The following is a 16,299-nucleotide window of genomic DNA, read 5'->3' as shown; positions in this document are numbered from 1 at the left end:
TCAATGATGCACACAGAGTATAACATGCACTGAGCCTGTCTACAATAGAATGCACACACAATGTAATTCAAGACAAGCTTTTATACGTTTCCAATCCTTTCGCCAATATTCAATATTTCAATATCAATTCTTATTGACTTTAAAACCAACATTCCTTCCCATTCCTCTTCCCCAAACCGGTAACTCTGTGGTCAGTGACAGTTGTATTCTTTAAGGTATACATTCCTTTCAAACAGCACAAGTTTGCAATATCATCTTACTATCTAAGTCCCTCCCTCACGAGTGTTAGGGTTTCCGTTTACGGATTACTGTCAGCGGTATCCTTCTGAGCACTGAGGGTTGACTTTTTTTTTTCAAGAAAGCCTCCATATAACATACTCAGCACATTGTATCTTTTAACACACAAGCAATATTATTGCATACATATTTTTAAAGCAAAGAAAATGTTCAACCCACAACCACACGCTGCTCACTGGATAGATGAGTGGATGATAAGGTACTATGTAAATCTCTACAACAGAATGTTTCTCTATCGGAAAGGGAACCAAATCGAATCATTTTCAGAAGACACCTCACTCATCTAAGGAACACATTAGGAAACCTAAATGTAGGAATGGTTACGTGGTGATGGTTTATTTCACACAGACGGCTTTCTCCTGCTCCTGTATTGAGAAGGAGTAAAGCTCAGTGACAGAAAGTAAGGAATAAAACACTTGGGGAGGTTTTGTTACAGAAAAATAATCAACAATGAATCAAAGCAGAGTTTCTGTTATCATCACAACATAAAAGTCTTTTATTCATCACCATTTACAGTTCTTTTCTTTAATTTTTTATTCATAGTTATGCTTAAACTTGTATTAGGGCCAGAAAAACAAGTTATTTCCTGTTATCATGTTCATTATTACAGCTAGAAACAGTCCTTCCCTCAACACTTGTCTTGAAACTGAGGAAAAAGTAGAAACTTTTCTGTCCTGAAGACTTTCTCATGCTGTAAATAAAGTCACAGCTTTAACCCTGATCTCGCTCTGACACTGGAGACTCCTTCCAACAACACGAAATAAACATTCTCTTTACGGAAATCTTCATCATATCAAACACTCCAGATAGTTTATCTTCTAATTAAATGTTCGCATTCAATTTGTAATTCAATGTATTCCTAATAGTTTGAGAAGTTTTTAAATAATGTTTGAAGTGTTTGGAATGTAGGGATTAGTTACTCAGTAAAATGTAGTTATTAAATTAAAGAAGTGAATTGTGATGAGGTTTTTGTGCAGCACTGCAGCTTGTTGTGTCACTGTGTGAATGACAAGCGCAGTAATACACAGCTGTGTCTTCAGTCTGCATGTTCTGTCCTCTCAGTGTCACCGTGCTGCTGGAGGCATCTTTAGAAATACTGAACTTGCTTTTAAGAGACTCTTTATGATACATGCTTCCACCTCCCCATATTTCGTTTATCCATTCCAGAGTTTTCCCTGCAGGATGTCGAATCCAAGCTGTGGCGTAGCTGTTATCAGTAACTGAGTAACCAGATACTTTATAGCTGAGGATTAAAGAATCTCCAGGCTTTAACATCACTGAGGTGTCCTGAGTGAGCTCTACTGCACATGCCACATCTGAAAAAAGACATGTCACAATTCCAGTCAAAAATCTATGTACAGTAGGTTATAACTGCAGGAATTTACTAGCAGCTCTGAGATCATTAGTGAAGTGAAACTCACAGGATGAAGCTGCCAGCAGCAGCAGAACTGGAAGGAACATCGTATAACTAAAAGCAGTGCTAAACTCTCCAGAGCCCACAGTGACCGTGGCTGATATTTCTCTATATGTAGCTGTAAGGGGAACATTTTACATATTCATTTGCATATTGTTATGCTGGTCTTCTACAGGTGTCAATAATCACAGTGAAAGATGCTTCCTGGTGTTTAAATTAGTTTGTATTTATTTAACACTGAATCTGTAAGTTACATTTAGTATGTAAATGACTTTCATCCTCTGATTTTAAACTGTTTCCATAGTTTTCACTCTGTCACACTGTGAAAATGTGACTGTAGTAAGTCTGTGTTTTTGTACTGATGTCTAGCTTCCTGTGAGACTAAATGTGTGTTTAATTCTGTCAGCTTCATCACTGCTCTTTACTCATTACATCTGGTGTTTTTTAGTCCATCACTGTGGATCACTGTAACATCCAGAAGAACATTCTGCTCTACTTATTGCAGACAAATATATTTTGACACTACCAACTGCATAAGGTGAACACTTTCTAAAAAACACACTTACAAATTTGCAGTCTGTGAATATTATACTTCATAAATAATAAGTACGTCACTTTCCGGTGTACATCAGATCAGCTCTCAGATAGCAGCCCTTTTCTTATGCCTGTAAAGTAATAGTGATGATACTGAGAGCTTACACGTTACAGAGGACATACAAAGAATTCAACATTATGAAGTCCAGTAAAAAGAGTGAAATGGTGAAAGGAATCACTATATACAGATTTATCATTTCCTACAATTATGTAAAAATCAATCCCACTGGACAAGGAACAATGATTCACTGGACTGCAGGACAGTAATGTGGTCATTATCAATATAAATCATAATTCAATTATAATGTGATGTAGAGATGACAGGGTTTATTAAGTTGATTTGAAAAGTACACATTTAACATGTAATTGTAGTTTAAAATTTAGCACTACAATCTCATCTAATCAACTGACAGACCGCTAGCTGGTGTTGTCGTCTCTCTTTTCTGAGAAACTTAGAAGGTGAAACATTGAAGAAAGTCACTGTTTCTGTCTCTAACTGTTTCTGTCTCTAACAGTCTTCTATATTGAATGTTTTTGTACAGTTTCTTCATTGATCTGTCTCACTGTGATTTAAGCACAGTAATAGACAGCTGTATCTTCTGTCTGAAAGTTTTGCCCATGTAATATCACAGTGTTGCTGGATGTGTCTGAGGACGGATCTCTTTCTTTAGTAAATCGTTGCTGCCAGTATCACTGGAGCTACAGTACCAGCTGATCCATTTCAGCTCAAATCGAAAATCATTCTCCAGACTTAACCAGCATGACTTCAGGGTGAACCAGTTCAACAACAATCATGCCATTATTCAGGTGCATTCTATCAACAGCAAAATATTAGTTACTATTTACTTACTATGTGGTTGATCAAATGGTGAAGAATATTCAGTCTGGAGCTGTAATGTCTTGGCTTTTTAAGAATGGTGTCGTTAGTGTTTATGACTGTAGTGTTTTGTACCAGTCATTTTAGATTTCATGTCCCAGGCACCCTAAATTTCAACATCTACTCCTCAATTAACCGATGAGCAACCCAGTTTTACACCCACACCTGGCTCCCGAATGTCTGGAGTCTCCACAAAGACCAGATAACCCCATGCGGCTCATTGGGGCCAGCAAACAGAACACACACACACACACACACACACACACACACACACACACACAACACAATGAGACATTCCGTTTACTAATAAAACCCAAGATAAGGTACTCTAAGGTTCTCATTCTTATAACCCTTTTTGTAATGTGTTTCTTCTTTTAAGGCTTGCCTGACTTAAAATTATTTGCTCCTTAATTTCCTGACAAGGGTGTATTTTATTCATGTGTCAGAAAACAACATTGTATTTTAAAATCCGTTATACTCTATCATCATATCTTACTGATCATGGCATGTTAATTTTTACCTGTTCTAATGCCGTATGCCCCTTTAAGGTCTGATGTCAGAATGTATACGAAGCTATAGTTTTCTTTTTACTTCCCTAATGAAAGTGCATCTTGTTCATGTTTCATTTTTGTTTCTTTGCATTTATCTTTGCCTTGATTAATGATCTATCTATGTAATGTACCGCTGCCTTCATACCGTCAATACCCTTCATGTTTAGTATCCAAATGACCACAAAATTATCGGTTACTCATTTTTCAAGCACAGGTGTATTTTATTTGAGCACGAAAGGCGCCATACCATCTTAATACACCCTGGATCAAACTTTAAAGGCATCTAAAAGTTTGATAGCTAAACCACGCCCACAGACACCTGAAACAAAGGGAGTTTTTCCCTTCAAAATCCTGACCGAAGTATTGGTCATCTTCCCAAAGATGGGTGGAGTTCGTGACCTTTAAATTGTCACAAACACCACTAATCCGTGGTCAGACTTCCGGAACAGCTTCAAGACGAGTCCATCTTCCTTCAAAGAAGTTCCAGCAAGCTTCACTTCCAAGAACGACAACTGCTCTGATCTTCAGGAGAACTTGGAAGAACGTCTGACCCCGCCCTAACTGACTTTTCAGAGATTTCTCTGTTGCATCCGGACTCTTGTTCAGTAAGCCAATGCAAGTAACCGTTTCCTTTACCAACCAATTTAGATGCATAATTTTAAGTAGGAATCTTTCATTGAATCTTAAGGTGAATTTAAGTTTCTGTGACGATTTCCCAGTTAGGGTGTGATTAATTTTTGAGTCTAAGCTTGCCATTTCCTTTCCTTCCTTTCTCTAGTTTCTTCTTTCCAGTCTCTTCCTCCCTTTCCCCAATTTTAATTTCTTTTGTTTTATTTTATTTCTCATTTTCGTTTTCCCTATTTCTTTTGTTTGTTTGTGTAGTTAGTTTTATGTTGTGTTTGTCTCATTCATTAAATGTCATAATTTTGAGCCACAGGTGATTTGTCTCTGAGTCTCGCTCACAAATTAAGGTACCTGCAACATCGGGTCTGAACTACATGCTCTATTGAGTTAATTTAATTTAAATTACGGTATACAGTAAAAGGAAAGCGAATCTTTCTTGGCCGGGAAGATACCGCCTTCATAGAATTAATAAAGGTACACGGCCTGTTCGCCGGACGAACAGACCAAATAAGCGTAACGTTAATTCCAGTACCGTTAATTTCAACTTAGGTTAAAATATTTGGAAGTCACTATAACACGTTATAGTCGCTTATAAATATTTACCTTGCTTCGCGAGCCAAAATCGCTACATAAATGGTGGAGAATGCGGGCATGTTGTTCAAACTTTGCTTTGTGAGCTAACTCAGCATCAATTTACTGGTGTTGATTTACTGTGCGCTTGTGGTGAGATAGGTTGCAACGTAGACTCAGCTAGAGTGATCACTATTTGATTTTATTTTACTTTATTTTATTTTTATTTATGAGTCACGATTAATCGAAAAAAAAAAAGAAAAGAAAAGAATTAAACTGCAGTCATAATATTAAGAATCCCTCGTAAAGACGAAGAAATCTCTTTACTGCACGTTTTAATATTATCAAGATCAGCTGTGGGGACGAAGAAATCTCCCCATAGTTCGATTAAAGATTGATTTGAGCGTGTTCCTCTTATCATCTTTTAAGGCCTTGTATTTGTATCGCTGTTGAAGTCATTGCGTGTTCCAATTTCGTTCAACTAGACGATAGCACTCCTTTAGGTTTAACCATCAGAGTAGCTAACTGATGCTTGCCTTGTTGATTGATATGTAAAAGGAGTCCCAAACCTTGATCAAGTAAAAAAATAAGGACAGCGAAGAAACCCTGTTCTTTTGTTTATCTATTTATTTGGGGGGCAGCGAAGAAAACCTGACCCACCCACTGTGTGCCGTTGAGTAGCAAAAATTGTTGAATTTGTGGAAAGGAGAAACCTTTCCTCAGGTGTTAAACTGTGATTTGAGTAGTGTAACTCTTATCAGCTAAACTCTTAAGACCTAATCTTACATATCAACAGCGAAGGAAACCCTGTTGACTATATATACTGCTATTTTACCTTTATTATTAAGTTTCGTCCTCTCAATCTTACAATTTTATAGAGGTAGCGAATAAAGCCTGCTTCCTTAGTTTGAACCGGTCGAAATAAGGTCGGTCGAGACTAATCTTACCCCAAACGTTATCAATCACCCCCACTAGTGAAATGATTTAGGGCACCACACTTCCAGATAAACACCAAGGGATAGGTTGTTAAGTAACTAGTACCTTTACAAGCGACCCCCACTCCTAACCCCTATATTCGGTGTGTGTGAACTAACTCTCTCTCTCTTTCTCTCTCCCACCTGGTTTTTGTGGTTTGTCCCTTCAATTTTATTTCATTTTTATTTTTGTATCTTCGTTTATTATTCTTTGTTATTCTTAATTTTTTTTTTTATTATTTCCCTTTTTATTATCATCAATTTTGGTTGTTTTTGTTTGGTCACGTTTTGTTTTATTACTATTAGTAGTAATTTTTTTTTCTACTGAATTTCTATTTCGACGTTTTCTTATCTGCTTTTATTGTTTTTTATTATCATTATTATTTGCATCTCTCTCTTTTCTCCCTTCTCATTTATTTTCTTCCCACTTCCCCTCACTTATTTTAAATTAAACTTTAAACAGAGGGTGAAGCTAAATTTAAAATCCAGTTTCAGCTATTTAGTTTCAACTTTATAACTCTTCCCCGTCCAGGCCTCGTCCTGCTCTATCACCTTTGTGTTGTGAGGTGATCTGTCTGTGTTCATTATATTGAGTTGAGGCATAAGGTAAAGACTTAACTGGGAAATCATCACAGAAAAACTTAGCAATTTAAAGTAGCCAAATTTTTAGATTACCCATTAGGCAAATTGAGTGGACAGCACGTTCTCGCCTATTAGCGTAGGCCACCAATATTGTAAGAACTTGCATTGGCCCTTGTCTCAGTCTCTCTTCGCCAGTGAGCCAGCATGTCCAGACCCTCCAGCCATGAGACACCCCGGGATCAGCTAGAGACCTGGTTGAACGCCATGACGGGTACCCTTCTATCCGAAGCTGCTGCTGATATGCAACACCTGAGCCGGGAACAGCTTGATGACAACCTGAGGGCAGTGATGTCTCATAACCCAGCACAGGACTATAGCCACAAGGAGCTGGCCAAGATCTTCGGAGCACTGACCTACAACCTCATCGCCCGGGTAAAATGGATGAAGGAAAAAAATTCTCATCTGCAACAGGAATCGTTGTCATTACAGATCCAAGTTGAGGAGGCTCAGAGGAACCTGGCACAGGCTCACGACCAGCTAGACCAAGTCCAGGCAGGGACTCGGAGTCAACGAGAAACGGCAGATGAAGAGGACACAGAACTGCAGGAGGAAGAAAAAGGACTACAACAGGCCCTGACCGATCTCCATGCGGACCCAGCACGCAGAGAACAACAGGAAAAGGACACTCAGGAGGAACTCCGACAAGCCAAGGCCCTTTTGATAAGAGCAGAGACTGAACTTAAGGATAGAGTTGCCAAAGCTAAGGCATATGAAAGGCATCTACAAAGTGACCCTGAAAAGGAAATACAAAATGTGGAAGTTCCCTTAACCAGTGGACTCATACCCCCAAAACAAGAATCAACATTTCAAAAGGGGGGTGAGAAATCCCGACTCAAGAACTCCCCAGGGTGGGAGACTTTTCAAGAAACCCCGCTTTCCAGTCACAGTGTGGCCACTAAGGAATTGGACAAACTGGCTAGAAACATCCCTACTTTCACGCCAGACCCTGCAGGAGGCTATGACATACATGTCTACCTGCAAAACATCGACTTTCATTTACAGACCGTAGCTAATGTCACTACACGAGACCAACTCTACCTCCTCAGGACCACCTCCAGCCGCAAGGTGCGGGGCGTCCTGGATCGGCAACCAGACAAGATCAAAAAGGATTACCAGAAGCTTTGTGACAGCCGAAAAGCCAATACCAAGCAAAGGGGGGAGGCCCCAGTCGACACGGCCCTCCAAGCATTGTCCAGGCTGCCAATCCCGACCACCACGATTCACCTCACCAGGAATCGTTGTCATTACAGATCCAAGTTGAGGAGGCTCAGAGGAACCTGGCACAGGCTCACGACCAGCTAGACCAAGTCCAGGCAGGGACTCGGAGTCAACGAGAAACGGCAGATGAAGAGGACACAGAACTGCAGGAGGAAGAAAAAGGACTACAACAGGCCCTGACCGATCTCCATGCGGACCCAGCACGCAGAGAACAACAGGAAAAGGACACTCAGGAGGAACTCCGACAAGCCAAGGCCCTTTTGATAAGAGCAGAGACTGAACTTAAGGATAGAGTTGCCAAAGCTAAGGCATATGAAAGGCATCTACAAAGTGACCCTGAAAAGGAAATACCAAATGTGGAAGTTCCCTTAACCAGTGGACTCATACCCCCAAAACAAGAATCAACATTTCAAAAGGGGGGTGAGAAATCCCGACTCAAGAACTCCCCAGGGTGGGAGACTTTTCAAGAAACCCCGCTTTCCAGTCACAGTGTGGCCACTAAGGAATTGGACAAACTGGCTAGAAACATCCCTACTTTCACGCCAGACCCTGCAGGAGGCTATGACATACATGTCTACCTGCAAAACATCGACTTTCATTTACAGACCGTAGCTAATGTCACTACACGAGACCAACTCTACCTGCTCAGGACCACCTCCAGCCGCAAGGTGCGGGGCGTCCTGGATCGGCAACCAGACAAGATCAAAAAGGATTACCAGAAGCTTTGTGACAGCCGAAAAGCCAATACCAAGCAAAGGGGGGAGGCCCCAGTCGACACGGCCCTCCAAGCATTGTCCAGGCTGCCAATCCCGACCACCACGATTCACCTGCCTTTGACCATCATAATCTACCTACCAGCCGACCACACAACACAATGAGACATTCCGTTTACTAATAAAACCCAAGATAAGGTACTCTAAGGTTCTCATTCTTATAACCCTTTTTGTAATGTGTTTCTTCTTTTAAGGCTTGTCTGACTTAAAATTATTTGCTCCTTAATTTCCTGACAAGGGTGTATTTTATTCATGTGTCAGAAAACAACATTGTATTTTAAAATACGTTATACTCTATCATCATATCTTACTGATCATGGCATGTTAATTTTTACCTGTTCTAATGCCGTATGACCCTTTAAGGTCTGATGTCAGAATGTATACGAAGCTATTGTTTTCTTTTTACTTCCCTAATGAAAGTGCATCTTGTTCATGTTTCATTTTTGTTTCTTTGCCTTTATCTTTGCTTTGATTAATGATCTATCTATGTAATGTACCGCTGCCTTCATACCGTCATTACCCTTCATGTTTAGTATCCAAATGACCACAAAATTATCGGTTACTCATTTTTCAAGCACAGGTGTATTTTATTTGAGCACGAAAGGCGCCATACCATCTTAATACACCCTGGATCAAACTTTAAAGGCATCTAAAAGTTTGATAGCTAAACCACGCCCACAGACACCTGAAACAAAGGGAGTTTTTCCCTTCAAAATCCTGACCGAAGTATTGGTCATCTTCCCAAAGATGGGTGGAGTTCGTGACCTTTAAATTGTCACAAACACCACTAATCCGTGGTCAGACTTCCGGAACAGCTTCAAGACGAGTCCATCTTCCTTCAAAGAAGTTCCAGCAAGCTTCACTTCCAAGAACGACAACTGCTCTGATCTTCAGGAGAACTTGGAAGAACGTCTGACCCCGCCCTAACTGACTTTTCAGAGATTTCTCTGTTGCATCCGGACTCTTGTTCAGTAAGCCAATACAAGTAACCGTTTCCTTTACCAACCAATTTAGATGCATAATTTTAAGTAGGAATCTTTCATTGAATCTTAAGGTGAATTTAAGTTTCTGTGACGATTTCCCAGTTAGGGTGTGATTAATTTTTGAGTCTAAGCTTGCCATTTCCTTTCCTTCCTTTCTCTAGTTTCTTCTTTCCAGTCTCTTCCTCCCTTTCCCCAATTTTAATTTCTATTGTTTTATTTTATTTCTCATTTTCGTTTTCCCTATTTCTTTTGTTTGTTTGTGTAGTTAGTTTTATGTTGTGTTTGTCTCATTCATTAAATGTCATAATTTTGAGCCACAGGTGATTTGTCTCTGAGTCTCGCTCACAAATTAAGGTACCTGCAATATCTGGTCTGAACTACATGCTCTATTGAGTTAATTTAATTTAAATTACGGTATACAGTAAAAGGAAAGCAAATCTTTCTTGGCCGGGAAGATACCGCCTTCATAGAATTAATAAAGGTTACACGGCCTGTTCGCCGGACGAACAGACCAAATAAGCGTAACGTTAATTCCAGTACCGTTCATTTCAACTTAGGTTAAAATATTTGGAAGTCACTATAACACGTTATAGTCGCTTATAAATATTTACCTTGCATCGCGAGCCAAAATCGCTACATGACTTTATTGTAAATCCCAGGAGAACATGTACTTATATTTATGACACACTGTCAGTCGTTAGATTTTTAACTTGTAGGGTAGATTTCGTGAATAAAGAAAGAGCGACCATCACAGGCCTTAAAGCTTAAAGAAAAATGTAATGTGCAAACATGTGTTTGGAGTTTAAATATACAGATAAGGACAAAAGGTTGAGTAAACCTTTACTGTTGGACTGTTAATAAAATTGGAAAATTATATGTATTACAAATACAAAAAAGACCAAGAGCTTTTACTTCTTCTGCTCCAACACACACTATGATCTCTACATCCCTACTGCTGCTACTGCTGCCAGATTCCTCTAAATGTGAAAACCTCCTAATCTCATGAATATCTCTGAACTGTTATTTTAAATCTATAAAAAATGGAACATTTAGAGATGTTCTCATGTAAATTTATGTGAAGTGAACATACTCTTCATATCAGCATATTCAGTAAGGAGTTAAACAGATGTGTGTGTTGTTATAGGACAATAATCAAGGATCAGGTGGTGTGATATCAGGAATTGTAGGTGTGCTCTATGCAGGTGCTGATAATTTATTGTGTAAAGTACAAACAAAACCCATGAAATTGTGTAATTCTGCACCCTTTGGCTCTACTTTGACATGAAGTTACTGCTACAAACCCGAAGATAATTATTTTCTAATAATTAATGGCACTGATTACTGTGATCACTTTTCCTCTTATACAGCAGCAGTCTGTGAACGGTGACAATTTATTTATTAATTAAGAAGAATATGGTGAACTTTTGTTTGTTCTTTATGTTTAAAGTTACAGTTAATGTTATGGAACTTTTCTGAAATGTATGTACTCAGTAATCACGACTTAAAGTCGGACATTTTTCTTTAAATGTTATTTATTTCCCTTTTGGTTCCTCAGTAAGAATATGACTATAAGAGACAGTCTCAGTGTTCATTGTGTCACAGAAATACATAGAAATTGTGGAGTATCTAGATCTGACTGAGGATATGAGAAAATGTTGTACTTTAAACCTACAATGTTACAGTATATTTGTTGAGCTGCAGCGCCACCTGCAGATCTTGTGAAAATGTGCCGTATATTGAAAGCACTTTTCTCTTTGACCACATCTGGGGGAGGATTTTGGATGATTGATTAACATGTTTGTACCACTGTGGTTTCTAGCACAGTAATAAACAGCAGAATCCTGGGCATTCAAACCAGTCAGCTGCAGATACACCAAGTTTTTGGAGTTGTCTCTGCTAATTTCCAAATGTCCCGCAATGTCTTTGCCGTATATTGTTTTACTGGCATCATACCAGATAACCCCAATCCATTCTAGAGCTTTTCCAGCTTGTCTGATCCAGATGATGTAACATCTAATCCTTCAACCTACATTATCATACGTTATTGTTAGTGATATGATTATTACAGTGTTTATCATGTGCAGTAACATTAAAGATTTTGTATTATGTTTTAAAATCTATATTATTATTAAAAAAAAATTAACAAACTTCAATCTGTTTGTTCTTATTTGTGGATTATTTATTTATTTGTTTTTGTTTGTTTGTTTGTTTTACATTTTCTAAGACTTGGATAGATCAGTGTTGTCTTGTATGTTGTTATTGTTCAAACTGATTGAGGAGTTTTTGTACAGGGATGTTGTTTATTCCTCTCACTGTGGTTCACGAGCGCAGTAATACACAGCTGTGTCTTCAGACTGCATGTTCTGTCCTGTTAATGTCACTGTGCTGCTGGACGTGTCTCTGGATACCTGAAACCTGCTTTTCAGTTTCTCACTGTAGTAAGTGCCACCAGCATAACCCATAATTGCGACCCACTCCAGAGCTTTTCCTGCAGGTTGTCGTATCCAAGCTGTAGCATAGCTTGTAACTGAATATGAAACCTTGCACTGGATGGAGAGACTCTGGCCTGGCTGGACTGTCATGGAAGCAGGCTGAGTCAGTTCCTCACCATGCACATCTGTGGAGGAAAACACATGGTGATATCTCACACAATATATGCTGCACCTTTATTCTTCATCTAGTAAATGAATGAATTTGATAAAGCACTCACAAGAAGCAGCTGCCAGCAGGAGCAGTAGAGATGTAGAGAACATGGTGTGTGTTGTTTGGACTGGAGTCTTCTCTGTTCTCCAAAGTTTAACAGACATCATCACATCATATAAATAGAGTGAGATCCAGCTCTGACACTTGGATTTGTTTATCTGCTGATGATGCGAGGAGAATTTATCTGAAATGTATTTAAATGAGGATGTGTGGGTTTATAAACTCAACACTTTCTCTTCGGAGTTGTTAAAAGGTTTCCTTACAATATTCTTCCTATAATTTATCCTATATTGTGATTTACATCACTCAACTTCTACCATGAAGTAGTTCATGCTTATAAGCCCGTTACTGTATATAAAAGACTCTTAATTCTAGTGGAAGCAGTGAGGGTGTGCTTAGTTTTTCAATTCAATTCAAGTTTATTTGTATAGCGCTTTTTATGATTGACATTGTGTCACGATGTGACACGGTGAGACAAAGGCAAGTGAGGATCCAATTGCAGTTTTACTATTTAATAAACAAAACAAGAAACAGGCAGGCAAAACTGGGCAGAACACTGAGCAGGACAGGGAACAGGAACAGAGACATAGTCACAGACTACAGACTACAGACTAAACACTAAACGACGACTCACAACCGGGAGTGAACAAACAGTGTATATATATATGGAACAAGAACCAATCACAAGACGGAGGCAATCACAGACTAAGACAAAACACCTGGGGAAGAGAATGTGTGCAGTTAATGTCCATGGTAACAAATAGGTGGGCGGGGTCAACAATTAACATCAGGGAAAGACGGCAGACAGAAAGAAGGGAAAACACAGACAGACTCGGTGCACATTATCTCAAAGCAGCTTTACATAGAACATTAACATAGAACAAAAGGTTAATATAAAGATTAATAGAATACAAAATTCAAGATTAATATTAGATATATTTATTTATTATATTATGTATGTATCCCCAATGAGCAAGTCTGAGGTGACTTAGGCAGCAGTGGCAAGGAAGAACTCCCTTAGATGTTAAATTAAGAAACCTTGAAAGGAACCAGACTCAAAGGGGAACACGTCCTCATATGGCTGACACTGAAGGGTGTGATTATAAATATACAATCAAACAAATGTTGTATTGATGCAGAAGACCACATGGAGTTCATGTCTCCTCTATAGTATCACAGAGTCTAAATGGAGCTGGTAGATCTCTAGATGGCTCAGGATTTTCTCAGAGTCGGCCTCATCTCAGTGGAGGTCCAAAATCTTTATCGCACGGAAGACGCTCAGAGCTGGTACAATTTCTGGGTGCTTCGGGATGGGTAGAAAGAGAGAAGCAGTGGAGAGGGATTAACCTTGCTGCTGTTCATAAAAGGTGCAAGTCTGGTGTAATAGTGCACAATATTATGGGACATAATATGGGACATGCAGCACTAAGGTTAAGACATACAGTCTTGGTCCAAAGCTAGGAACAATTCATTCATGCAGTTTCTGTGCTATGATGGGGCCTGAAACCTGACTGAAACTCTTGAAAGATATTGTTTTCCTGTAAGAAGGAGCACAGTTGAACAGACACAACCTTTTCTAGTATTTTAGACATAAACAGAGGATAAATAGACATTTCAATTTGATCTCTCGTCAGATTCTGTGCTGCTGAACAGACTCTGTGTTTCTAAATTCAGGAAATGAACCATTGACCTGTAGTGTTCCTGCAGCTGGCATCACAATCAGGAGGAATAAAAGCATGAATAGTACAGTATATAGTCCCAACTAGTCATCACAATCATTGTCCTAGAGCTGATTTACTTCCAGTCAAATACGTAAAGACGTCCACTGTGGAGGTGTTCAACCCACAACCACACGCTGCTCACAGGATAGATGAGTGGATGATAAGGTACTATGTAAATCTCTACAACAGAATGTTTCTCTATCAGAAAGGGAACCAAATCGAACCATTTTTAGAAGACACCTCACTCATCTAAGGAACACATTAGGAAACCTAAATGTAGGAATGGTTACGTGGTGATGGTTTATTTCACACAGACGGCTTTCTCCTGCTCCTGTATTGAGAAGGAGTAAAGCTCAGTGACAGAAAGTAAGGAATAAAACACTTGGGGAGGTTTTGTTACAGAAAAATAATCAACAATGAATCAATGTGTGTTTTATTCATCACCATTTACAATTTTTCTTCTTAGTGATGTAATTATTACAGTGTTTATCATGTGCAGTAATCTTACATTTTTTTTCATTACGGTTTAAAATCTATATTACAATTATTACAATTACAATTACATTATTTAAAATATGAACTGACTTCAATCTATTTATTTATTATTATTTATTTTACATTTTTTGAGACTCGTATAGATCAGTGCTGTGTCCTGTTATTGTGAACACTGAATGAGGAGTTTTTGTACAGTGATGTTGTTTATTCGTCTCACTGTGGGGTAACGAGCGCAGTAATACACAGCTGTGTCTTCAGTCTGCATGTTCTGTCCTGTTAATGTCACTATGCTGCTGGACGTGTCTCTGGAAACCTGAAACCTGCTTTTCAGTTTCTCACTGTAGTACGTTTTACCATCATAACCCATAAGTGTGACCCACTCCAGAGTTTTTCCTGCAGGTTGTCGAATGAAAGCTGTACCATAGCTCGTAACTGAATATGAAACCTTGCACTGGATGGAGAGACTCTGGCCTGGCTGGACTGTCATGGAAGCATGCTGAGTCAGTTCCTCACCATGCACATCTGTGGAGGAAAACACATGGTGATATCTCACACAATATATGCTGCACCTTTATTCTTCATCTAGTAAATGAATGAATTTGATAAAGCACTCACAAGAAGCAGCTGCCAGCAGGAGCAGTAGAGATGTAGAGAACATGGTGTGTGTTGTTTGGACTGGAGTCTTCTCTGTTCTCCAAAGTTTAACAGACACCATCACATCATATAAATAGAGTGAGATCCAGCTCTGACACTTGGATTTGTTTATCTGCTGATGATGGGAGGAGAATGTATCTGAAACGTATTTAAATCATGAGGAGGAGATTCATCTGATGGAGGATGTGTGGGTTTATAAACTCACCTACAGTATTTTATAAACATCTTGATCATAAAGAATGATTGGAGTTTTCCTTTTTGAACTGTGTGTATTTGCAGTACGAATGATAAGTAGTTCATGCTAATAAGTGTGTTATACGAGTTATAAAACACTTGTCTGTGTGATGTAATGATGTCATGTTAAATAGAAAGTACACAGTATTGAATTCTATAGTAATTCAAATTCTTTAAAAATGACCTTATAACACTTTCCAGATTGATGGACAGATTCTCTAAGATAACTGCTGACGTCCTTCATTCTTGCTGTTATTTTAACACACACCTGAATGCTCCAGAAAAGGAAACTGACAAAACTTCAGTTTTTACAGTATAGAGATATTATAAGTCACATTTGCTAGTGATCAATTATTCAATGGCATTTTATTAGCATCACCTGGCTTCTCCATATTAGCTTCATTTTTGTTAAATAAATAATGAAATGGTGTAAAATGTCATGTGTTCTTGTTCATCTGAGATTTTATTATCTAATTTGAAAACCAGCTAAAGACTAGTTTTATTATCTTATACTACTTTTTATTATATCTTAGATATATACGGTATAAGAGTTAAACCCAGAATTCAAGAGGGGGCACTTTCTTTTTCACATGACTGCAAATATGTTGAGAAGTAAATTAATAATCTTTTATCAGTATAAATGTCCAGACAATGTTCACAACAGTCCAGTAAAAATTTATTTCACCTCCAAGAATCTGGAAATGGGGGTTTGTGATGTGTCTGTAGTAAGTCTGTGTTTTTGTACTGATGTCTAAGGGGAAGTATCACTGTGTGTCACGGGTGCAGTAATAAACTGCAGTGTCTTCTGTCCTCATGCTGTTCATCTGCAGATACACCTGCTTCTTACTGTCGTCTCTGGAGATGGTGAAGCGGCCCTTAACAGTACTGGAGTAATATATGTAACTACTGCCACTGTAGATGCTTGCAAGCCATTCCAGCCCTTTTCCAGGCACCTGTCTGATCCAAGCCAAGTAA

At 38.8% G+C, this 16,299-nt stretch overlaps 1 gene segment (V, D, J or C); it reads right to left on the bottom strand.

Moving 5' to 3' along the window:
• LOC125138852 overlaps positions 1-16,299 on the bottom strand; it is a 43,593-nt gene that overhangs the window by 7,960 nt on the left and 19,334 nt on the right.

The sequence above is a fragment of the Tachysurus fulvidraco genome, chromosome 15 (genome assembly GCF_022655615.1).
Source record: "Tachysurus fulvidraco isolate hzauxx_2018 chromosome 15, HZAU_PFXX_2.0, whole genome shotgun sequence".
Classification (NCBI taxonomy): Eukaryota; Metazoa; Chordata; class Actinopteri; order Siluriformes; family Bagridae; genus Tachysurus; species Tachysurus fulvidraco.
The sequence above is the reverse complement of the archived record's forward strand: the minus strand, read 5'-3'. Positions and strand labels throughout refer to the sequence as shown.